We start from the raw sequence: 24,624 nt of genomic DNA, 5'->3' as shown, positions 1-24,624 counted from the left end.
TTCAATCCCTAGGTCAGAAAGATCCGCTGGAGAAGGAACTGGCAACCCACTCCAGTATTCATGCCTGGAAAATCCCGTGGACTGAGGAGCCTGGTAGGCTACAGTCCACGGGGTCGCAAAGAGTCGGACACGACTGAGCAACTTCACTTTCACTTTTCATTGCTCTCATCAGGGCTTCCCTGGTGGTGCAGACATTAAAGCGTCTGCCTGTAATGAGGGAGACTTGGGTTCGATCCCTGGGTTGGGAAGATCCCTGGAGAAGAAATGGCAACCCACTCCAGTATTCTTGCCTGGAAAATCCCATGGACAGAGGAGCCTGGCAGGCTACAGTCCACGGGGTTGCAAAGAGTCGGACATGACTGAGCAACTGAACTGAACTACTCTTCAATTTCTTGGAAGTGTTTTACTTTCCATCTGGTGATAGCTCAGTAGAAACTGTTGGGTTTTGGGGCCACCTTTCTACTTGTTCCTTTTCCTCCATGGTTTGCATATAGAACAAGTTCTCTGACTTGAGAAACATGTATTCTTATTTTCTCCTTTTAAACTACTGGGGAGACCTGCTGTGCATATTAAAAGCTATCATGTCCTGTGCTATAGATGCCATGTTGGTGGAGCTCCTTGGAGGAAAAAACCCCCTAATTAATTTGGTAACTATGTACCTCCTGAAAGAAGAGACGGTTGGCCAAGAGTGACTATCTCACACTGCACTGGAAAAGCCCTCCAAACAGAGACCAATCCACATAAGGAGGTAGGCCTTAGCAAATAATGACAGTTTTAGTTTGAGATAGAGAACAATTAACAAAAGTTACCTATCAAATTAAGGAGAAAAAAGAGAATTTTATTCTAGTCAAATTGAGGATTATAACCCAGGATAAGCTCTGAGAAAGAAGTCCAAGGCACAGTCACATATATTTTTCAGAACAATTAGTCATACATCAAAACAAGATACTGACATTTTACATAAAGTTCACCAAAGATGCATAGTTCAGGTAAGCATGTACAAATCAAGCAGCAAGCCACCACCATACCCTTTGACACAGCTGGGAAAGAATGCCAATCCTCTGAGAAGTTACATCGCTATTGTCAGAAGAAAGGGAGAAAAAAATTGATCTTTATGGTCCAGCAGGCATTTCCACCTCTAAGGAGATCTGGTTAATGTATAATATACATCACACACTAGGGAGGGCCCGTATGGGCAGGGACTATGTTACACTTAAATTTTCTTGTCGTGTTTATACATTCAGTTCCATCAGAATCAATAATTTACCAAAAGGATAAGCTATGGTCAGGTATAAAACAATATCCTTTGTCAAGAATTCAATTAAAAGGGGGCTTCCCTGGTGGCTCAGTGGTAGAGGATCTGCCTCTGGAGACACAGGAGACACAGGTTCCATCCCTGGTCAGGGAAGATACTACATGCTGTGGAGCAACTAAGCCCGTGCGCCACTACTGAGCCTGTGCTCTAGAGCCCATGAGCCACAACTACTGACAGTCCCTGGGCTGCAGCTACTGAAGCCCGCGTGCTAGAGCCTGTGCTCCAAAATGAGAGAAGCCGCCACAGTGAGAAACCCACACACCGCAACCAGAGAAAGCCCACACAGCAACTCAGACCCAACACAGCCAAAAATAACTAAATAGGTTTAGCAAAAGAATTCAATAGAAGGAATAAACCAGTTTTTAAAAAATCAGAAAAATGAAAAATTTAAAACAGCGCCCACCTTGTAAAGAAGTAAATTTGATAAATAATTGACTAATATGTAGATTTATACACAATCTCAGAAAAATTAATTTGTTATTCCATTAATGTTAAGGCCTGTAAGCTTCTAACCCTGCAGTTATCCTGACTTCATACCATCATCTGCGAGGTTTATCTGTGTCATTGATCTGAGCTCTGGTTATTTTTCTGTCCCTCTAATGGCAGAGTCTTTGTTTTCAATCACAGAGTCCTATATTGATGGCAAAGGATTCCTCAAGGGTTTCAGGACTCTTCTATTTTCTCTAGGAAAAAAACAAATTTATGGGAAAACTTACAGAACTATGTCCCAGCAGAAGAGTCTTTAATTGTAGATGATTTTCTGACAGCCTCCTAAAGGACACTGGAAAACCAACACCTCAGCTTTGTTCTAGCTCCTTGCTTCACAGAGAAACAAGGCCTCACTAGACAAACTGTAGTACTGTGAAACAGAAGTAAAATATTTAGGGTATGTTGTCAATCGAAGGCTGCAAAGTGTTACAAGCTAAGAGTCACCTAATTTTTCAGTGAAGCATCTAGTACCAAAAAAGAAAAGACAGTTTGGGGTCAGGTACAAGTACTAGTCAGGTAGGGACTTCGCTGGTGGCTTAGCAGTAAAGAATCTGCCTGCTATGCAGGAAACCTGGTTTCAATCCCTGGGTCAGGTAGATCCCCTGGAGAAGGAAATAGCAACCCACTCCAGTATTCTTGCATGGGAAATCTCATGGACAGAGGAGCCTGGTGGGCTACAGTCCATAGAATCACAAAGGGTTGGAAACGACTGAGCGACTACACCACCACCACCACCAGTCAGGTACTTAGATGGTAGGTTTCAGCTTTTCCAGAGGCAAAACTTCTGACAAAGCACTGCGTGGGAATTCCCCAGATCCACTGGTTTGGTCCCTAGAAAAAAGATTTTGAAAAAAAATCAGCTATTTTCCCCCAACTTTGGTTATTCCAATTTTTAGAAAAGAAAATTTCACTTATTTTGTTATGAAAACAAAGTTGTGTTAACGGAATTTTAAGTCAAAAGTTAGGATTAGGCTATAAACCTAATAGTATGGTTCTTAGTTCTTGATTTCGGTGTCCTGGAAGTGCCTACTTGTGTGCTTTTAAGCTGCAGTAGCAAGCAGCTGCCTCACTTTTTGAAGGCTCAAACCCTGACCTTGGGTTGCTTATTTGCTATCAAAGTGAAAGAGAAAATCAGTTGGATTCATATTTCCCATGTGAAGCCAGTAAGTACCTTAGGAAGACCAAAGGGTGATTTACACAAGCACTTGACACTTAAAATTTCTGAATAACTGACATTGGAACTGAGCTGCACTGAAAAGGTAATGATTCTTTCCTACAGATACATGTTTCCAGTCAATGCCACTTTGCACTCGCAGAAATGGTTTGTATTGAAGTCGAACAGCTGTCATTGGTGATTATTGGCAGAGCACTTTTCATAATATCAAAATAAATCTAACTTGATTCCATGTCCTCAAGTGTTAAATTTGACACGAAAACAATTTGAGTACAGTGTTCTGTCTGCTGTACAGCAAAATGACTGTTACATATACATTTAAAAATATATATTTGCTCCAGTCAATGTAAGTACTTGACTTACATATAAAAGGTTAACTCTAAAAGCTGACGTAAAACCCAACATTCAAAAAACTAAGATCACATGTCATCCAGTCCCATCACTTCATGGCAAATAGATGAGGGAAAAGTGGAAACAGTGACATTTTATTTTCTTGGGCTCCCAAGTCGCTGGAGATGGTGTCTGGAGCCACAAAATTAAAACATTTGCTCTTTGAAAGGAAAACTATGACAAACATAGACAGTGTATTAAGCAGAGACATCACTTTGTTGACAAAGGTCTGTATAGTCAAAGCTATGTTTTTCCCCATGAACGAGAAAGATCAAGCACCAAAGAACTGATGCTTTCGAACTGTGGTGATGGAGAAAATTCTTGAGAGTCCCTTGGAGTGCAAGGAGATCAAACTAGTCAAACCGAAAAAAAAGTCAATTCAGAATATTCACTGGAAAGACTGATGCGGAAGTGGGACCTTCAACTTGGTCCACCTGATACATTGAGAAAACCTGATGCCGGAAAAGACTAAGAGCAAGAGAAGGAAGCAACTGAAGAATGATAGTTACAAAACATTATCGATTCAATGAACAAAAATGAGGTTGCTTAAAACTATGCTCAATGGATTAAGAAACAAAGTACATAGTAATGTTACACGAAATTAACATGACACCAAGTGAAACGGAAGACTTAAGACATCTGAAATAATCAAATTCAGATATGCTTTATCACTCACTGTAGAAATAAATAACTATTTTGTAAAACTGCCTTATAGTTCTTAGACCTACCTTTTCAACATAAGTTAAACAAAACACAACTCATTTACTTTCAGCTTATCACAACATTGATAATCAGCAGTTAAATCTACTATTCATAACATTATGCATCAGGGGAAAGCGCGAACGCAGTCCCCCACTACCACAAATTATGCAGTCGAGTTTCCCACATTTGGGGAAATCGCAGGGGTCAGCACATCCGGAGTGCAATGGATAAGCCTCGCCCTGGGAAAACCACCTTCGTGATCATGGTATCTCCCCTGCCAGGTAAGTATGAGTTGCTGCCCACCCACCGCCCGACACGCTCGAGCTCGCCCCACTCTGCACGCACGGTCACTTCCCTCGCACCACCCCCGCACACTCAGCCCCTGCGCGCCCCTCGGCCCGGCCTCGCCCACCCGGGGAACAACCTCAGGAACCTCCGCGTGTGCACACGCAGGACACCGAGGCCCGGGAGGAGCGGGACCAGCAGCCTCTGCGCGCGGCTCATCTACATACGCCACGCCCCCTGCCGAGATGTCCCGGATGTCATGTTCTTCCAGGCGGGGGCGCGGAACCTACTAACCCCACCCGAGACTCGCCGCTGTCTCGGGAGGGGAGCGCGTGGGCGAGCGGCGACCAGTCGTGGGGGACGTGGGAAGACGCGAGCTCGCGGTGCCCCGCAGTTGAGGGGGTGGGTCGGGGCTCGAGTCTGGTCTCTCCTTCCTTTCAGCGAAAAATAGCCCATTTTTGCCCTCTCCTCTCTGAACTGATCTTCTAGTCATGGAAAGTTCAGGAAAGACCTATTTGCCGGTTTACATTAAGCGCTAAAGCCGCCTTAATAGGAAAGCGTGGTAATGTTTCTTCACGGTGTCTTTTTAAGTAAAAGTGACGAAAGTGCTTCGGGATATGTAGCCTATCCTAGTGATGCTGGAAGGAAAGCCCGGGGTCCTATTGCAGAGAGAAAACCAGGTGAGAGCGCGAGCGGTCGCCTCCACCGCACCAGGCGGGGGCTCCCGGAGCGCGGTGCTCGGGGTCAGGAGCCCTTGCCCTTGGGCCCCGCCCCCGCATCCCACCCCCCACCCCCGCCTGCAGCCCCAACGGGCAGACACTGGGCGGCCCCCCAGGTGTCCTTCGGTCCTTTCCGATCTGACTCGGTCAAAGAGAAACACAGCAGACCGCGGAGAAAGTGGTGAAAGAGACTTTATTCCGTGAATACTGACGGCAGGGGACAGAGCTGACCAGCTCCATTCCGGAATGGGCGAGGGGAGCCGGGTGTTTTAAAGGGAGGATGAGAGGGAGGGGGCTCAGAAGAGGCAGCAGTGACACACCACAGAGTTGGTCAGTAGAGAGGCAGGCCAGCCGTGTTTGTCAGTGGGCAGTTACTGAAGTTAGGTTGGGTCCTCGCACAGAAAGTGGGAGACAGAGGTCCTATCCTTCTTGCTTACACTTCAAAGGAATGGCTCCCAGCCCAAAGAGAGACCCTTTGGACTAAGAGAAAACCAACTTCACAATTGCAAGCCCTTTTAAATGAATGCTCTAACAAAGGGCAGTCAAGCGACCTTCCTGGCGGTTCAGTGGTTAAGACTCCGAGCGCCCAATGCGGGGGCCGGCGGGGGCACGGGTTACCCTGGCCAGGGAACTGAAATGCAGCATAGCGCGGACAAAAAAAGAAAGAAAGAAAAAGTATGACAGGGGCCTGTGTTAGGTGTTGGACTTACTCAGAGAGGACGTTTAAAAATTGTTTTTAATTGAAATATAGTTGTTTACAACGCTGTGTTAGTTTCAGGTGTAAGGCAAAATGTTTAGACGTCATAGTTTAGTTAGAGAAAGGGGTGAGGAGGTGGGAGAAAACTGACGATAGGCACCGTAGGCAAATTGATTAGTACGTTAGATGCTAACAGCTATGAAGAAATTTAAAAAACGAGGAAGGAAAGGAGATGGGGAACTGCTGTAAGGAGGCAGGTTGCTGTGTTGATTTCGGTAGTCAGGGGAGGCTCCCTGGAGAAGGTGACAATGTGAGCAGACTGGAGGGAGGAGGGGGATGGGCATAGGGCTGTCTGGGAAGAGCATCCCTAGCAAAAGGTCAGTGAGAGCAGTGTCTGGAGAACAGCAAGAAGGTCCTGAGTACAGAACAAAGTTTACGAATGGCACCGAGACTGAGAGAGGTGACTGCGTGGGGACAAGAACTGAGAGAGGGTCGTGTAGACCTTTGTAAGGGTTCAAGTCTGAGTGAACCAGAAGTTTCCAGAAGAGAGGCAGCTTCATCTAAACCCTCCACACCCCACCCCCACCCCTCTTCCACAACTCCCCTAGCAAAGGAGAGAACATCATTCTGGCTGGAAAGGTGGCCGAGCGAAAGCAGGGAGATCCATAGGAAACCTGCAGAATGCAGGCAAGATGATACTGGCTTTGAAGGGTGGCACAACGTGCCACAGCAAATAATACCATTTTGACCAAAGGAGTAGTTTGAACTGACGGCACTTGAGCACCAGGTGGCTGGCTAGGCGTTTGGCAGCCGGCTCCCCGGTGCCCCTCTCCTCGACCCGGCCTCACCCCACGCGCCCACCATCCATTTCTCAACGCCTCTCCCCTAGCCCTCCTCCCCGCTTTCAGGCCGCGGTCCCCACTTGTAGAAAGAGGGAAGGCGGAGAGGACACGAGGCATCTTGAAACTCGGCGCCCGGATGCCGGCCACCACCACGCCCGGGCCGCAGCCACCCCGCAGGATTGCCGGGTCCTCGCACCCTCACCCGGCGCCCTGGCGGTGAGCGCACCGGTCTCTTCAAAGGGGCTTCCGACCAGCCCGGTCAGTCTCACCTCGGGCGTCCCAGTGAGGTGTTGCGGCATTTCCGGAAAAAGTAAGGTCCCCGGCCGCTTGGTGGCGCGCACCCTTCGATAGCTCAGCTGGTAGAGCGGAGGACTGTAGATCCGACACGTGTGGTCATCCTTAGGTCGCTGGTTCGATTCCGGCTCGAAGGAGGTGCTGGTTGCTTTTGCTCCCCAGGGAAAGGCACCCCGCCACCGGCGCCTCTTCCCCGCCCGACACCCTGCGGCAGCGCAGCTTCCTTCCTTCTTGGCCAGAGGCGGGAAAGCCTTTCGGGGACACCCTCACAGCCCCGCGTTGGCCGTGGCCTGGGGTCTCGCCTGCGCCACCTCCTGCCTGCGGGCCGCACACAGGCCCACAGCGCGGTGGCCTCCGCCGCGGGCAGAGCCCTCTCTGCTTTTATTCGCTTTCCCACCCCCACCCTTTCCCCACTCCCGCCCAGGCCCACCAAATGGCAGCTGTGCTCCAAAAGCCCTGGAGCGAGGCCGACAAGCACCCAGGCCAACACAGAGTCAGGGACAGCGGGGCACCCTTCCTGAAACCCCCTCAATGCCGGCTCAGTCCCCAGCTCTGTCCCCCAAGGAAGGTCACAGTCTGTTTCTCCCAGTCACAGTCTTTCAACCTCCCAACCACTTTCTCTCTGTCCCTTTCATATAGTCTCTGCAGGTGCAGACTTGGGGAGACAGAAATCCTTCCCAGCCATCTCTCAGGGCAGAGCTGCCACCCAAGATCTTCCGAACCACTGCCTACCCTGCTCCTACATAGAAGCAGACGCCCGCAAGAGCAAAAGTCAGCAGGGCTCTCAGTGGGCCTGACAGTACTGATGAGAAATTCCAAGGCTGCTTCAGGTGTCCTGTCCTTCTGAGGACCCAGAAGTGGCCCCCGGGGAAGCCTCAGCTTTCATGGGCCGTTGCACCTATCCCTGTAGCCGCTGGAAGGTTCGAGTTCCTGTGGAAAGAACAAGGATTGCTCCCACCCTTTAAAGCGCCCACACCATTCTGTACATCTGGTGGAGGAGAGAGTTCAGCTCAGTTCAGTCGCTCAGTCGTGTCTGACTCTTTGTGACCCCATGAACCGCAGCACCCCAGGCCTCCCTGTCCATCACCAACTCCCAGAGTCCACCCAAACTCATGTCCATCAAGTCGATGATGCTATCAAACCATCTCATCATCCTCTGTCGTCCCCTTCTCCTCTTGCCCTCAATCTTTCCCAGCATCAGGGTCTTTTCCAGTGAGTCAGCTCTTCGCATCAGGAGGCCAAAGTAGAGATGACAGCAAAAGTACAGACGAGCTCAGAGAGCCCTGAGTCGGGAGCAACGGGGGCTGATGGCAGGGAGAATGGTGGAGGGTGGGATGGGAGGCAGGTGAGGAGATGTCAGCATGAGGGGCACATAAATTCACCTAGTTGCACAGACCACTAGCCTGTGGGTTCTGACCAGGTAGCTAACTTTAGTGCTGGGTCCTTAAGGCTAAATTGGGAGAAAGAAGAGGATGAAGTGGAGAGAGCACGCAGAAGGAACTGGGCTGGACTGTTATCAAGAAGGAGCAGCTTTATTTTGGGCACAGACTGGTTTGGGTGTGGATACAGAGAACAGCAGGGAGTGGTACTTTCTCTCTCCTTTCCTGTGGGAGGGAAACTCCAGAGACTCTGCTTACAGTTGGGAGTCCATCTCAGAGGACTCTCGGCAGAACACCGATGGCAGGGTGGCTCTCTGAAACCTCAGGGGCGCTGGGCGGCTGTCCCCGACCCCTAAGGCCACAAGCCATTTTTTGGTTCTGGTTCTGATTGAAGGTGGGAGGAGAAGGGGACGACAGAGAATGAGATGGTTGGATGGCATCACCGACTCAATGGACATGAGTTTGAGTAGCCTTCGGGGGTCGGTGACAGACAGGGAAGCCTGGCATGCTGCAGTCCATGGGGTCTCAAAGAGTCTGTCACTACTGAGCACCTGAACTGAACTGAACTGCCTCTCAAACTGGAGACTGTGTTTCTGCTTTGTCTTCCTCTCCTGGCAAACTCCTGTGGTCACCCAGCACTTCTCATCTCAGCCCTTCGCATCGTCCCACTGCTAACTAACACGCGCCAACCTGGAGTCTTTGGAGTCTCCCTGGGCCTAGAGGGCTGTGCCGCGCAGTCTACCGGTGCCCTTCTAGAAGGGTCCGTGGCTCTGCGGCTGCAGAAACCCCAGCCTTGAATGATACCATCTGTAAAGACCAGCAGATGGGGCCAAAAGAAAGAAACTTAGGCCTTTGTTGGATCTATTCCCGAAGGGATGTGGAGGTGTGCAATCCTTGGGGACCTGGATTTGGGGAAGTTGGAAGGGGTGTGGGTTTCGGTGACCACATGGCAAACTATTCTGGTCTGGGTGTCACAGAGACTGGCAGGGGGCCTCTTAGGCACTGTCCCCCAACCTCAAAGGGGCAGAGGTACCTGCTGCCTGGTCAGGGAGTGGCAACACACTGGGCTGAAGGAAGGCCACTTCACTGTGGCTTGCTGTGCCTCTGGAGGACTTTTGCTGGGTGGGCTAGCAATCTTGGGTGGTGGACACACACCCAGTGGGATCTGAAATGTTTGTAGCGTCCAACCTGGACACCTGTGCCCTCTGCCCCTCCCTCTGGATTCCACCCCCCTCTCCAGGAAGTCCACAGAACCTTGACCTCTTCCAGAAAGCAGCCCCTTATGCCCAGGAACTGGGGTAGGTGGGTGAAGGAGGGCAGCCAAAGCTGAATAGCTACAGGCCTGGTTACACCTGAATGTGCTGATTGCTCTGAGCCTGATAGCCTTCCCCATCACTCCACAGGAAGCCTCGCTGCGACCCGAAGTCATGGTGGGCAGGAGGGCGAAGGGGCACATCAGCTTCCACGGGAGGTGAGGCTCTTAGTAGTGGAACATGCAAGCCTGGAAAAGTGAAGAAATGTACGGTGACTGATTTGGGGGCATATCAAGCGCATAGGAGCCAGTTTCAAAGGAGTCCCACTGCCAAATCAAGGTAATGATAATAATAGAACATAATCCATTGAGTAAAATAGGTACAGGGCTTAATACCAGTGATGCACCAGTATTCATCAACAAGAGGAACCAGATTTTAGTCTCTAAATATCATTCTTCAGCAAAAGGAACCAGGGCCAACAAAAGGAAGCCCTTAGCCACTTTTGAGGGTATTTATCTTCCTTTGGGGGGTTCTGTTGTACATGTAAAAAAAGATCTGCTGTTTTTGTTTTCGGGCTGTACAGCTTTCAGGATCTTAGTTCTTTGACCAGGGATTGATGTCTTGCTCCATCAGTGAAATCCTGGAGTCCTAAACACTGCACTGCCAGGAAATTCCCTCCACATTCTTTTAAAATTTTTTTATATATTAAACTAGTTGATTTACAATCTTGTATTAATTTCAGGTGTACAGTTGAGATTCCTTGCCATTTTATAAGTTATTACAAGATATTGAATATAGTTCAATGTGCCATGTAGTAAAATCTTATTTTTCATAGTGTTCTATAACTATTAATCCCATACTATTAGTTTATCCCTGTCTTTGGCCTCCCCTTCTTCTCCCTACTCCCCCTTGATGCGCAGCATTGTTTTCTCTTTATGATTGTTTCTGTTTTATAAATGAGTTGACTTCCTTTGTTAAGATTCCACATATAAATGATATAAAAAAACTCTTGAGATTGTCCCTTAGACTGTGAGGAGATCAAAGGAATCAATCCTAAATGAAATCAACCCTGAACGTTCATTGGAAAGACTGATGCTGAAGCTGAAGCTTCAATACTTTGGCCACCTGATGCGAAGAGCTGACTCACTGGAAAGGACCCTGATGCTGGGAAAGATTGAAGGCAGGAGGAAAAGCAGTGAGAGAGGATGATGAGATAGTTGGATGGCATCACCGACTCAATGCACATGAGTTTGAGCAACCCTGGGAGACTGTGAAGGACAGGTAAGCCTGGCTTGCTGCAGTCCATGTGGTTGCAGAGTCAGGCACGACTGAAACAGTAAGTGATTTTTATAGATATTATATCTGTCTTCGTCCGATCTGCTTAGTATAACCTCTAACACCTATTCAGTTCAGTTCGGTTCAGTCGCTCAGCCGTGTCTGACTCTTTGGGACCCCATGGACTGCAGCACGCCAGATCTCCCTGTCCATCTCCCGGAGTTCACTCAGACTCCATGTCCATTGAGTCGGTGATGCCATCCAACCATCTCATCTTCTGTCGTCCCTTCTCCTGCCGCCTTCAGTCTTTCCCAGCATCAGGGTCTTTTCCAGTGAGTCAGTTTTTCACATCAGGTGGCCAAAATACTGCAGTTTCAGCTTCGGCATCAGTCCTTCCAATGAATATTCAGAACTGATCTTCTTTAGGATGGACTGGTTGGATCTCCTTGCAGTCCAAGGGACTCTCAAGAGTCTCCCCAACACCACAGTTCAATTCTTCAGTGCTCAGCTTTCTTTATAGTCCAACCCTCACATCCATACATGACTATTGGAAAACCATGGCTTTGACTAGAGTGACCTTTGTTGGCAAAGTAATGTCTCTGCTTTTTAATATGCTGTCTGGTTGGTCATAAGTTTTCTTCCAAGGAGCAAGCGTCTTTCAGTTTCACCGCTGCAGTGATTTTGGAGCCCCTCAAAATAAAGCCTGTCACTGCTTCCATTGTTTCCCATCTTATTTGCCATGAAGTGATGGGACCAGATGCCACGATCTTAGTTTTCTGAATGTTGAGTTTTACGCGAACTTTTCTCTCCTCTTTCACTTTCATCAAGAGGCTCTTTGGTTCTTCTTCGCTTTCTGCCATAAGGGTGGTGTCATCTGCATATCTGAGGTTATCTCCCGATTTGGAACCAGTCTGTTGTTCCATGTCCAGTTCTAACTGTTGCTTCCTGACCTGCGTATGGATTTCTCAAGAGGCAGGTCAGGTGGTCTGATATTCCCATCTCTCTAAGACTTTTCCAGAGTTCGTTGTGATCCACACAGTCAAAGGCTTTGGCATAGTCGATGAAGCAGAAGTTTTTCCTGCAACTCTTGCTTTTTCCGATGACCCAACGGGTGTTGGCAATCTGATCTCTGGTTCCTCTGCCTTTTCTAAATCCAGCTTGAAGAGCTGGAAGTTCAGGGTTCACGTACTGCTGAAGCCTGGTTTGGAGAATTTTGAGCATTATTGTACTAGCGTGTGAGACGAGTGCACTTGTGCGGTAGTTTGAGCATGCTTTGGCATTGCTTTTCTTTGGGATTGGAATGAAGACTGACCTCTTCCTGTCCTGTGGCCACTGCTGAGTTTTCCACATTTGCTATGCCAGCACGTTCACAGCATCTTTTGGGATTTGAAATAGCTCAACTGGAATTCCATCAACTCCACTAGCGAAGGTCCTAAGGCCCACCCACTTGACTTCGCATTCCCGGATGTCTGGCTCTAGTTGAGTTTGAGTGATCACTGCTGCTGCTGCTGCTGCTGCTGCTAAGTCGCTTCAGTCGTGTCCGACTGTGTGAGACCCCATAGATGGCAGCCCACCGGGCTCCCTCATCCCTGGGATTCTCCAGGAAGAAACGCTTGAGTGGGTTGCCATTGTCTTCTCCGAGTTGAGTGATCACACCATCTTGATTATTTGGGTCGGGAAGATCTTTCTTGTAAACACCTACTCAAAGCGCTGTAAATTCAACAGAGACCCTTTTCCCACTTGCCTGGGTAATACTGAAGTAAAACCACACTAACTTGGAAAGGGATTTGATTTAGGTCATACCTGAATGGTCTAGCGGTTTTCCTACTTTCTTCAATTTAAGTCTGAATTTGGCAATAAGGAGTTCATGATCTGAGCCACAGTCAGCTCTCGGTCTTGTTTTTGCTGACTGTATGGAGCTTCTCCATCTTTGGCTGCAAAGAATATAATCAATCTGATTTCGGTGTTGACCATCTGGTGATGTCCATGTGTAGAGTCTTCTCTTGGGTTGTTGGAAGAGGGTATTTGCTATGACCAGTGTATTTTCTTGGCAGAACTCTATTAGTCTTTGCCCCTGCTTCATTCCGCATTTCAAGGCCAATTTTGCCTGTTACTCCAGGTGTTTCTTGACTTCCTACTTTTGCATTCCAGTCCCCTATAATGAAAAGGACATCTTTTTGGGTGTTAGTTCTACGAGGTCTTGTAGGTCTTCATAGAACCGTTCAACTTCAGCTTCTTCAGCATTGCTGGTTGGGGCATAGACTTGGATTACGGTGATATTGAATGGTTTGCCTTGGAAACGAACAGAGATCATTCTGTCGTTTTTGGGATTGCATCCAAGTACTGCATTTTGGACTCTCTTGTTGACCATGATGGCTACTCCATTTCTTCTGAGGGATTCCTGCCCACAGTAGTAGATATAATGGTCATCTGAGTTAAATTCACCCATTCCAGTCCATTTTAGTTCGCTGATTCCTGGAATGTCGACGTTCACTCTTGCCATCTCTTGTTTGACCACTTCCAATTTGCCTTGATTCACGGACCTGACATTCCAGGTTCCTGTGCAATATTGCTCTTTACAGCATCGGACTTTGTTTCTATCACCAGTCACAACCACAGCTGCGTGTTGTTTTAGCTTTGGCTCCATCCCTTCATTCTTTCTGGAGTTATTTCTCCTCTGATCTCCAGTAGCATATTGGGCATTGCTACTGACCTGGGGAGTTCCTAATTCAGTATCCTATTATTTTGCCTTTTCATACTGTTCATGGGGTTCTCAAGGCAAGAATACTGAAGTGTTTGCCATTACAGACTGGTTCCAGATAGGAAAAGGAGTACGTCAAGGCTGTAGTATATTGTCACCCTGCTTATTTAACTTCTACGCAGAGTACATCAAGAGAAATGCTGGACTGGAAGAAGCACAAGCTGGAATCAAGATTGCCAGGAGAAATATCAATAACCTCAGATATGCAGATGACACCACCCTTATGGCAGAAAGTGAAGAGGAACTAAAAAGCCTCTTGATGAAAGTGAAAGAGGAGAGTGAAAAGTTGGCTTCAAGCTCAACATGCAGAAAACGAAGATCATGGCATCCGGTCCCATCACTTCATGGGAACTAGATGGGAAACAGTGGAAACAGTGTCAGGCTTTATTTTGGGGGGCTCCAAAATCACTGCAGATGGTGACTGCAGCCATGAAATTAAAAGACGGCTTACTCCTCGGAAGGAAAGTTATGACCAACCTAGATAGCATATTCAAAAGCAGAGACATTACTTTGCCGACCAAAGTCTGTCTAGTCAAGGCTGTGAAGAAGGCTGAGCGCCGAAGAATTGATGCTTTTGAACTGTGGTGTTGGAGAAGACTCTTGAGAGTCCCCTGGACTGCGAGGAGATCCAACCAGTCCATTCTGAAGGAGGTCAACCCTGGGATTTCTTTGGAAGGAATGACGCTAAAGCTGAAACTCCAGTACTTTGGCCACCTTCATGCGAAGAGTTGACTCATTGGAAAAGACTCTGATGCTGGGAGGGATTGGAGGCAGGAGGAGAAGGGGACGACGGAGGACGAGATGGCTGGATGGCATCGCTGACTCGATGGACGTGAGTCTGAGTGAACTCCGGGAGTTGGTGGTGGACAGGGAGACCTGGCGTGCCATAATTCCTGGGGTCGCAAAGACTCGGACACGACTGAGCGAACTGAACTGACCTGAACTGAACCTGGAAAGTGATAGGCGTTCGTAAGAAAAACTAACTACAACTGGAAGTACAACTAAGGGCATCGGTGGACCGCAACGTACAACTTTGATGCACATCTGTGCGTACGGCAAACTACGAAACACAAGAGCACAACAGCCAAGCAGAAAAAAACAAGCGCAACGATCACGGAGACAGCAGACTATACAACTGCTTAGCTCCGGTCTGTTCTTGGTAAACCACGTAAATCAGGGGAAAGCGCGAACGCAGTCCCCCACTACCACAAATTATGCAGTCGAGTTTCCCACATTTGGGGAAATCGCAGGGGTCAGCACATCCGGAGTGCAATGGATAAGCCTCGCCCTGGGAAAACCACCTTCGTGATCATGGTATCTCCCCTGCCAGGTAAGTATGAGTTGCTGCCCACCCACCGCCCGACACGCTCGAGCTCGCCCCACTCTGCACGCACGGTCACTTCCCTCGCACCACCCCCGCACACTCAGCCCCTGCGCGCCCCTCGGCCCGGCCTCGCCCACCCGGAGAACAACCTCAGGAACCTCCGCGTGTGCACACGCAGGACACCGAGGCCCGGGAGGAGCGGGACCAGCAGCCTCTGCGCGCCGCTCATCTACATACGCCACGCCCCCATGCCGGTTGTGTGCCCAACCAATCCCCAACCTAGGCAAGCTGCCTTGAGGTTTCCCGGCCCCAGGGTCTGGGCGCGCAGCGAGAAGACGCGACGTGGAGGGGAAGCCCGGGAAAACAGGAGTTCTGGGCGGCCGGAACCCCGCATTTGAGAGTGAGGGTGTGAGTCGCGGCTCCGTCCTAGTCTCACCTTCCGATTTTGTTTCCACAGCCAGACCGAACTCATCCCACTGGGCATGGTTATTATGAGGACCTTTCCCTCCCCCGACCCCGTTAAATATTTAAGTAATAAGATTTCCGCAGCCAGTTTAAAAGCGATCGCTTTATTCGCAGTGTCTTCCTGAGTTAGCATCTCCATCAACTACTTCAACACGTATCTGCTTCAAGATACACAACTAAACCAAGTGAAACTTAAAGGGGAAAAAAGTCAAGATTCTATCCTTGAAGAAAGTAAACCAGGGCAAGGTACAAACTTCTTCCACTTTGCAAAGAGTACAGTGCTTGAGTCAAGTATATAGTACTGGCAAATACAAAGTCTTAAATTTTATTTTGGCCCTTGCCCTGCCATTTGCAGGATCTAAGTTTCCCCACCAGCGACTGAGCCTCTGCTCCCTGCAATGCAAGCACGGACCCAGCAACTGGACCGGCAGGGAATTCCAAACAATTTTTAGACAGTAAATGAGACATTTTATATCCCAGCTACTCTGCCCACTTAGAGTCTACCCCTCACTTGGAATCCCAGTAACTAAGCTGACCAATAGATTGAGGCCCAAGTGATTTTCAGGGGATTCTGAGGCTAGGTCCGCGGAAGCCTTGCATCTTCTTCTGTGTCTCTGAGAACCTTGTGTGGCAGACTTGAGCTGTGAGTAAGAAGGCTGATAACTCGGGCTGCCATGTTGAGAGGAAGCTGCTGCTTTAGAACCTGTCTCTTCTCTCTCCCTAAGGAGAGAGTAAAGATAGAGATGAAAGTGAGAGTGAAGTCGCTCAGTCGTGTCGGACTCTTTGCAACCCCGTGGACTGTAGCCCACCAGGCTCCTCCGTCCATGGAATTCTCCAGGCAAGAATACTGGAGTGGGTTGCCATTTCCTTCTCCAGGGGATCTTCCTGACCCAGGGATCGGTCCCCGGTCTCCCACATTGCAGGCAGACGCTTTAACCTCTGAGCCACCAGGGAAGGCCAAGATAGAGGCAGGCCACCCTAAATTGGTAGATGGCAGGTCCAAGAAGCATAGGAACTTACTAAGATTGTCTTGGGTGGCTGAAAGAGGAGTAGCTCTCTACCCCTGCCGGCCAAGTCTTAAAAGTTTATAAAAAGGCCTTCCTTAACTGGGTTGTCAGGTACACTGTTCAGATGGTCTCAACAACACCTTACTTCCTCAAGGTGTTTTCCTTGGGATAGCTCCCACTGTGGGAGTAGTAGACAGAGGATACATTCCAAGGACAGGGGAATGGTTGCCTGAGTCTAGCTCAAAGACCAGTGGTCACAGCCTACCGATCATCTCCTTCAACAGTAGACCAAAGTTTTGTCTCCAATCTATTCCTGGTTGGAGAAGTAAGATCCCACAAGCCAAGAGCCATGCATGGAAAAGGGACACACTCGGGTTTCAGTCCCAAACTGTGACCCCAGAAACTGCAGATTTGGGTGAAAATAGATGTGTTTCTGTTTCAAAGCTCTTAACTTTGGGAGTGATATTTTCTGGGGGGGGGGGTGATATTTTTGTGTAGCAACAGAGAAATAGAAGAGGGATACAGAAATAAGCAAACATGTAACATGAAGTAGAAAGGGGAAAAGTGGATTAAGGGATAGAGAAGACACGATGGAGAGCAGGGGGTGGGGTTGAGGGCTTACAGTGTTTGATGAGGGGGTCAGGGAAAGCCTCTCTGTTTTAGTTTGCTACATAATCCTGCTTCCCTTTGCTTGCTTGTCATTAGCGCATGTAACCACCAAAAATTGACAGGCTCAGCCCCTGAGTTTACTTGTTCTGTTACCAGTCCTAGAATCAAAACCAACTCCTTAGCTTTTCCAATTCTCAGTTTTAAATTTATGGGAGTAAATAAGTAATGACTTAACTTTGTGGATCAAATAAATATGGATGTAATTGTGGCCCTGACGAGGGCCACAATTCTTCAGCTCAGCTCAGTTCAGTTCAGTCGCTCAGTCGTGTCCGACTCTTTACGACACCATGAATCGCAGCACGCCAGGCCTCCCTGTTCATCACCATCTCCCGGAGTTCACCCAGACTCACGTCCATCGAGTCCGTGATGCCATCTCATCCTCGATCGTCCCTTCTCCTCCTGCCCCAATCCCTCCCAGCATCAGAGTCTTTCCAATGAGTCAACTCTTTTCATGAGGTGGCCAAAGTACTGGAGTTTCAGCTTTAGCATCATTCCTTCCAAAGAAACCCCAGGGTTGGTCTTCCGAATGGACTGGTTGGATCTCCTCACAGTCCAAGGGACTCTCAAGAGTCTTCGCCAACACCACAGTTCAAAAGCATCAATTCTTCGGCCCTCAGCCTTCTTCACAGCCCAACTCTCACATCCATACATGACCACAGGAAAACCATAGCCTTGACTAGATGGACCTTTGTTGGCAAAGTAATGTCTCTGCTTTTGAATATGCTATCTAGGTTGGTCATAACTTTTCTTCCAAGGAGTAAGCATCTTTTAATTGGCTGCAGTCACCATCTGCAGTAATTCTGGAGCCCAAAAAAATAAAGTCTGACACTGTTTCCACTGTTTCCCATCTAGTTCCCATGAAGTGATGGGACCGGATGCCATGATCTTCGTTTTCTCAATGTTGAGCTTTAGGCCAACTTTTTCGCTCTCCTCTTTCACTCTCACGGGTTTCCTAACAGGTGTCTCTTTCATGTCATTGTGACTCACGGGAGAGTATTGTACCTCCCAAGAGAGTTGGGTGGAACAATAGTTGAAAACCAGGGAAGGGAGTTCCCTGGCAGTCCTCCCTTTCACGGTAGTGAGTCTGGGTTCAGTCCCTGGTCGGAAAACTAAGATCCCACGAGCCAAGAGGCACAGTCTAAAAAACAAACAAACAAAAAAACAAAAACCAGAAATATACAGCATGTGAGTGGTACATTATCCTACAAGATTTCAAAGCATAGAAAGAGCACAAGCAGAGGGAGAATCTGAAAAGGTATTACAGCAATCGTACAGTTGGAGTAACCATAGGTGCAGCATCTCATGGCTGAAAGGAATCCTAAAGGATCTTTCTATCTAGTTACTGACCCACCCATTGCTTGCAGATGGATTTTGAAAGACAGGTAGGGTTTGGATGGTGCTTGCACTGCAAGGAGCAGAGGCTCAGTCGCTGGTGGGGAAACTTAGATCCTGCAAATGGCAGGGCAAGGGCCAAAATAAAATTTAAGACTTTGTATTTGCCAGTACTATATACTTGACTCAAGCACTGTACTCTTTGCAAAGTGGAAGAAGTTTGTACCTTGCCCTGGTTTACTTTCTTCAAGGATAGAATCTTGACTTTTTTCCCCTTTAAGTTTCACTTGGTTTAGTTGTGTATCTTGAAGCAGATACGTGTTGAAGTAGTTGATGGAGATGCTAACTCAGGAAGACACTGCGAATAAAGCGATCGCTTTTAAACTGGCTGCGGAAATCTTATTACTTAAATATTTAACGGGGGTCGGGGGAGGGAAAGGTCCTCATAATAACCATGCCCAGTGGGATGAGTTCGGTCTGGCTGTGGAAACAAAATCGGAAGGTGAGACTAGAACGGAGCCGCGACTCACACCCTCACTCTCAAATGCGGGGCTCCGGCCGCCCAGAACTCCTGTTTTCCCGGGCTCCCCCTCCACGTCGCGTCTTCTCGCTGCGCGCCCAGACCCTGGGGCCGGGAAACCTCAAGGCAGCTTGTCTAGGTTGGGGATTGGTTGGGCACACAACCGGCATGGGGGCGTGGCGTATGTAGATGAGCGGCGCGCAGAGGCTGCTGGTCCCGCTCCTCCCGGGCCTCGGTGTCCTGCGTGTGCACACGCGGAGGTTCCTGAGGTTGTTCTCCGGGTGGGCGAGGCCGGGCCGAGGGGCGCGCAGGGGCTGAGTGTGCGGGGGTGGTGCGAGGGAAGTGACCGTGCGTGCAGAGTGGGGCGAGCTCGAGCGTGTCGGGCGGTGGGTGGGCAGCAACTCATACTTACCTGGCAGGGGAGATACCATGATCACGAAGGTGGTTTTCCCAGGGCGAGGCTTATCCATTGCACTCCGGATGTGCTGACCCCTGCGATTTCCCCAAATGTGGGAAACTCGACTGCATAATTTGTGGTAGTGGGGGACTGCGTTCGCGCTTTCCCCTGATTTACGTGGTTTACCAAGAACAGACCGGAGCTAAGCAGTTGTATAGTCTGCTGTCTCCGTGACCGTTGCGCTTGCTTTTTCTGTTTGGCTATTGTGCTCTTGTGTTTCGTAGTTTGCCGTACGCGTAGATGTGCAGCAAAGTTGTACCTTGCGGTCCGCCGATGCCCTTAGCTGTACTTCCAGTTGTAGCTAGTTTTTCCTACGAACGCCTATCACTTTCCAGGTTCAGTTCAGGTCAGTTCAGTTCGCTCAGTCGTGTCCGAGTCTTTGCGACCCCAGGAATTATGGCACGCCAGGTCTCCCTGTCCACCACCAACTCCCGGAGTTCACTCAGACTCACGTCCATCGAGTCAGCGATGCCATCCAGCCATCTCGTCCTCCGTCGTCCCCTTCTCCTCCTGCCTCCAATCCCTCCCAGCATCAGAGTCTTTTCCAATGAGTCAACTCTTCGCATGAAGGTGGCCAAAGTACTGGAGTTTCAGCTTTAGCGTCATTCCTTCCAAAGAAATCCCAGGGTTGACCTCCTTCAGAATGGACTGGTTGGATCTCCTCGCAGTCCAGGGGACTCTCAAGAGTCTTCTCCAACACCACAGTTCAAAAGCATCAATTCTTCGGCGCTCAGCCTTCTTCACATCCTTGACTAGACAGACTTTAGTCGGCAAAGTAATGTCTCTGCTTTTGAATATGCTATCTAGGTTGGTCATAACTTTCCTTCCGAGGAGTAAGCCGTCTTTTAATTTCATGGCTGCAGTCACCATCTGCAGTGATTTTTGGAGCCCCCCAAAATAAAGCCTGACACTGTTTCCACTGTTTCCCCATCTAGTTCCCATGAAGTGATGGGACCGGATGCCATGATCTTCGTTTTCTGCATGTTGAGCTTGAAGCCAACTTTTTCACTCTCCTCTTTCACTTTCATCAAGAGGCTTTTTAGTTCCTCTTCACTTTCTGCCATAAGGGTGGTGTCATCTGCATATCTGAGGTTATTGATATTTCTCCTGGCAATCTTGATTCCAGCTTGTGCTTCTTCCAGTCCAGCATTTCTCTTGATGTACTCTGCGTAGAAGTTAAATAAGCAGGGTGACAATATACTACAGCCTTGACGTACTCCTTTTCCTATCTGGAACCAGTCTGTAATGGCAAACACTTCAGTATTCTTGCCTTGAGAACCCCATGAACAGTATGAAAAGGCAAAATAATAGGATACTGAATTAGGAACTCCCCAGGTCAGTAGCAATGCCCAATATGCTACTGGAGATCAGAGGAGAAATAACTCCAGAAAGAATGAAGGGATGGAGCCAAAGCTAAAACAACACGCAGCTGTGGTTGTGACTGGTGATAGAAACAAAGTCCGATGCTGTAAAGAGCAATATTGCACAGGAACCTGGAATGTCAGGTCCATGAATCAAGGCAAATTGGAAGTGGTCAAACAAGAGATGGCAAGAGTGAACGTCGACATTCCAGGAATCAGCGAACTAAAATGGACTGGAATGGGTGAGTTTAACTCAGATGACCATTATATCTACTACTGTGGGCAGGAATCCCTCAGAAGAAATGGAGTAGCCATCATGGTCAACAAGAGAGTCCAAAATGCAGTACTTGGATGCAATCCCAAAAACGACAGAATGATCTCTGTTCGTTTCCAAGGCGAACCATTCAATATCACCGTAATCCAAGTCTATGCCCCAACCAGCAATGCTGAAGAAGCTGAAGTTGAACGGTTCTATGAAGACCTACAAGACCTCGTAGAACTAACACCCAAAAAGATGTCCTTTTCATTATAGGGGACTGGAATGCAAAAGTAGGAAGTCAAGAAACACCTGGAGTAACAGGCAAAATTGGCCTTGAAATGCGGAATGAAGCAGGGGCAAAGACTAATAGAGTTCTGCCAAGAAAATACACTGGTCATAGCAAATACCCTCTTCCAACAACCCAAGAGAAGACTCTACACATGGACATCACCAGATGGTCAACACCGAAATCAGATTGATTATATTCTTTGCAGCCAAAGATGGAGAAGCTCCATACAGTCAGCAAAAACAAGACCGAGAGCTGACTGTGGCTCAGATCATGAACTCCTTATTGCCAAATTCAGACTTAAATTGAAGAAAGTAGGGAAAACCGCTAGACCATTCAGGTATGACCTAAATCAAATCCCTTTCCAAGTTAGTGTGGTTTTACTTCAGTATTACCCAGGCAAGTGGGAAAAGGGTCTCTGTTGAATTTACAGCGCTTTGAGTAGGTGTTTACAAGAAAGATCTTCCCGACCCAAATAATCAAGATGGTGTGATCACTCAACTCGGAGAAGACAATGGCAACCCACTCAAGCGTTTCTTCCTGGAGAATCCCAGGGATGAGGGAGCCCGGTGGGCTGCCATCTATGGGGTCTCACACAGTCGGACACGACTGAAGCGACTTAGCAGCAGCAGCAGCAGCAGCAGTGATCACTCAAACTCAACTAGAGCCAGACATCCGGGAATGCGAAGTCAAGTGGGTGGGCCTTAGGACCTTCGCTAGTGGAGTTGATGGAATTCCAGTTGAGCTATTTCAAATCCCAAAAGATGCTGTGAACGTGCTGGCATAGCAAATGTGGAAAACTCAGCAGTGGCCACAGGACAGGAAGAGGTCAGTCTTCATTCCAATCCCAAAGAAAAGCAATGCCAAAGCATGCTCAAACTACCGCACAAGTGCACTCGTCTCACACGCTAGTACAATAATGCTCAAAATTCTCCAAACCAGGCTTCAGCAGTACGTGAACCCTGAACTTCCAGCTCTTCAAGCTGGATTTAGAAAAGGCAGAGGAACCAGAGATCAGATTGCCAACACCCGTTGGGTCATCGGAAAAAGCAAGAGTTGCAGGAAAAACTTCTGCTTCATCGACTATGCCAAAGCCTTTGACTGTGTGGATCACAACGAACTCTGGAAAAGTCTTAGAGAGATGGGAATATCAGACCACCTGACCTGCCTCTTGAGAAATCCATACGCAGGTCAGGAAGCAACAGTTAGAACTGGACATGGAACAACAGACTGGTTCCAAATCGGGAGATAACCTCAGATATGCAGATGACACCACCCTTATGGCAGAAAGCGAAGAAGAACCAAAGAGCCTCTTGATGAAAGTGAAAGAGGAGAGAAAAAGTTCGCGTAAAACTCAACATTCAGAAAACTAAGATCGTGGCATCTGGTCCCATCACTTCATGGCAAATAAGATGGGGAAACAATGGAAGCAGTGACAGGCTTTATTTTGAGGGGCTCCAAAATCACTGCAGCGGTGAAACTGAAAGACGCTTGCTCCTTGGAAGAAAACTTATGACCAACCAGACAGCATATTAAAAAGCAGAGACATTACTTTGCCAACAAAGGTCACTCTAGTCAAAGCCATGGTTTTTCCAATAGTCATGTATGGATGTGAGGGTTGGACTATAAAGAAAGCTGAGCACTGAAGAATTGAACTGTGGTGTTGGGGGAGACTCTTGAGAGTCCCTTGGACTGCAAGGAGATCCAACCAGTCCATCCTAAAGAAGATCAGTCCTGAATATTCATTGGAAGGACTGATGCCGAAGCTGAAACTGCAGTATTTTGGCCACCTGATGTGAAAAACTGACTCACTGGAAAAGACCCTGATGCTGGGAAAGACTGAAGGCGGCAGGAGAAGGGGACGACAGAAGATGAGATGGTTGGATGGCATCACCGACTCAATGGACATGGAGTCTGAGTGAACTCCGGGAGATGGACAGGGAGATCTGGCGTGCTGCAGTCCATGGGGTCCCAAAGAGTCAGACACGGCTGAGCGACTGAACCGAACTGAACTGAATAGGTGTTAGAGGTTATACTAAGCAGATCGGACGAAGACAGATATAATATCTATAAAAATCACTTACTGTTTCAGTCGTGCCTGACTCTGCAACCACATGGACTGCAGCAAGCCAGGCTTACCTGTCCTTCACAGTCTCCCAGGGTTGCTCAAACTCATGTGCATTGAGTCGGTGATGCCATCCAACTATCTCATCATCCTCTCTCACTGCTTTTCCTCCTGCCTTCAATCTTTCCCAGCATCAGGGTCCTTTCCAGTGAGTCAGCTCTTCGCATCAGGTGGCCAAAGTATTGAAGCTTCAGCTTCAGCATCAGTCTTTCCAATGAACGTTCAGGGTTGATTTCATTTAGGATTGATTCCTTTGATCTCCTCACAGTCTAAGGGACTCTCTCAAGAGTTTTTTTCAACCCACAGTTCAAAAGCATAAATTCTTCAGCACTCAGCTTTCTTTATGGTTCAACTCTCACATCCATACATGACAACTGGAAAAACCACAGCTTTGACTAGACAGCCCTTTGTCAGCAAAGGAGGGACAAAGGAGTCCAATCGATTCCAAGATTCTCAGTCTATGGCAACTCTAAGGATGTCAGGAAGTGGTAAGAGCAGAAACTGAGTCAAAAGTAGCTTTGGCTGAGGCATAGAAATGGGGTGAAAGATGCTGTGCCGCTCTGGTGCTACATTGATTGAATTGCAGCAGGCGGAGGTATCTAGCCAAGCAAGAGGAAATCCGACAAAGTATCAGAGGAAAGGGCAAGGATTAAATAAGACAGAGTAGTCATCTGAATTGGGTCATTAAGAGGGGTCACTTGTCCCTAAAGCGGCAGACGCTTGAGTATAGGCTGGTAGAGAAACAGAAGAAACTGTCTCTCAGTCAAGACGCCGTCATCTATCTCATCTGGCATATCCAGCGGATGTAAGGTAAGGGCCGAGAAAAGGTCGGGACTAAGAAGAGGTCAAGATAGGCAAATTAGGAAGTAAGTAATGGCAGGTTGGTGCTTTTGAACTGTGGTGTTGGAGTAGATTCTTGAGAGTCCTTTGGACTGCAAGGAGATCCAACCAGTCCATCCTAAAGCAGATCAGACCTGGGTGTTCATTGGAAGGACTGATGCTGAAGCTGAAACTCCAATACTTTGGCCACCTCATGCGAAGAGTTGACTCATTGGAAAAGACCCTGATGCTGGAAGGGATTGGGGGCAGAGGAGAAGGGGATAACAGAGGGTGAGATGGCTGGGTGGCATCACCGACTCGATGGACATGGGTTTGGGTAAACTCCGGGAGTTGGTGATGGACAGGGAGGCCTGGCGTGCTGTGGTTCATGGGGTCGCAAAGAGTCGGACACGACTCAGCGACTG

At 48.3% G+C, this 24,624-nt stretch overlaps 1 long non-coding RNA gene and 4 other non-coding genes across 5 annotated transcripts; 2 read left to right on the top strand and 3 right to left on the bottom strand.

Moving 5' to 3' along the window:
* Positions 1–817: 817 nt before the first annotated feature.
* Positions 818–4,545, bottom strand: LOC114109042 (uncharacterized). The gene is made up of 2 exons (XR_003585746.2): positions 4,495–4,545; positions 818–2,635 (listed from the first exon to the last, which is right to left on the bottom strand). It is a non-coding gene; the product is annotated as an uncharacterized LOC114109042 (long non-coding RNA).
* On the bottom strand, positions 4,196–4,359 carry LOC114109186 (U1 spliceosomal RNA). Its single transcript, XR_003585871.1, has one exon. It is a non-coding gene; the product is annotated as a U1 spliceosomal RNA (small nuclear RNA).
* A 2,409-nt stretch (positions 4,546–6,954) lies between the features above and the next one.
* Positions 6,955–7,044, top strand: TRNAY-GUA (transfer RNA tyrosine (anticodon GUA)). The gene is given in 2 exon segments: positions 6,955–6,991; positions 7,009–7,044. It is a non-coding gene; the product is annotated as a tRNA-Tyr (tRNA).
* A 7,705-nt stretch (positions 7,045–14,749) lies between these two features.
* On the bottom strand, positions 14,750–14,913 carry LOC114109208 (U1 spliceosomal RNA). Its single transcript, XR_003585889.2, has one exon. It is a non-coding gene; the product is annotated as a U1 spliceosomal RNA (small nuclear RNA).
* A 4,383-nt stretch (positions 14,914–19,296) lies between these two features.
* Positions 19,297–19,460, top strand: LOC114109142 (U1 spliceosomal RNA). The gene has a single exon (XR_003585828.1). It is a non-coding gene; the product is annotated as a U1 spliceosomal RNA (small nuclear RNA).
* Positions 19,461–24,624: the final 5,164 nt, after the last annotated feature.

The sequence above is a fragment of the Ovis aries genome, chromosome 18 (assembly GCF_016772045.2).
Source record: "Ovis aries strain OAR_USU_Benz2616 breed Rambouillet chromosome 18, ARS-UI_Ramb_v3.0, whole genome shotgun sequence".
NCBI classification, from domain to species: Eukaryota; Metazoa; Chordata; class Mammalia; order Artiodactyla; family Bovidae; genus Ovis; species Ovis aries.
Note: the sequence above shows the minus strand (reverse complement) of the source record. Positions and strands in the feature narration are given on the sequence as shown.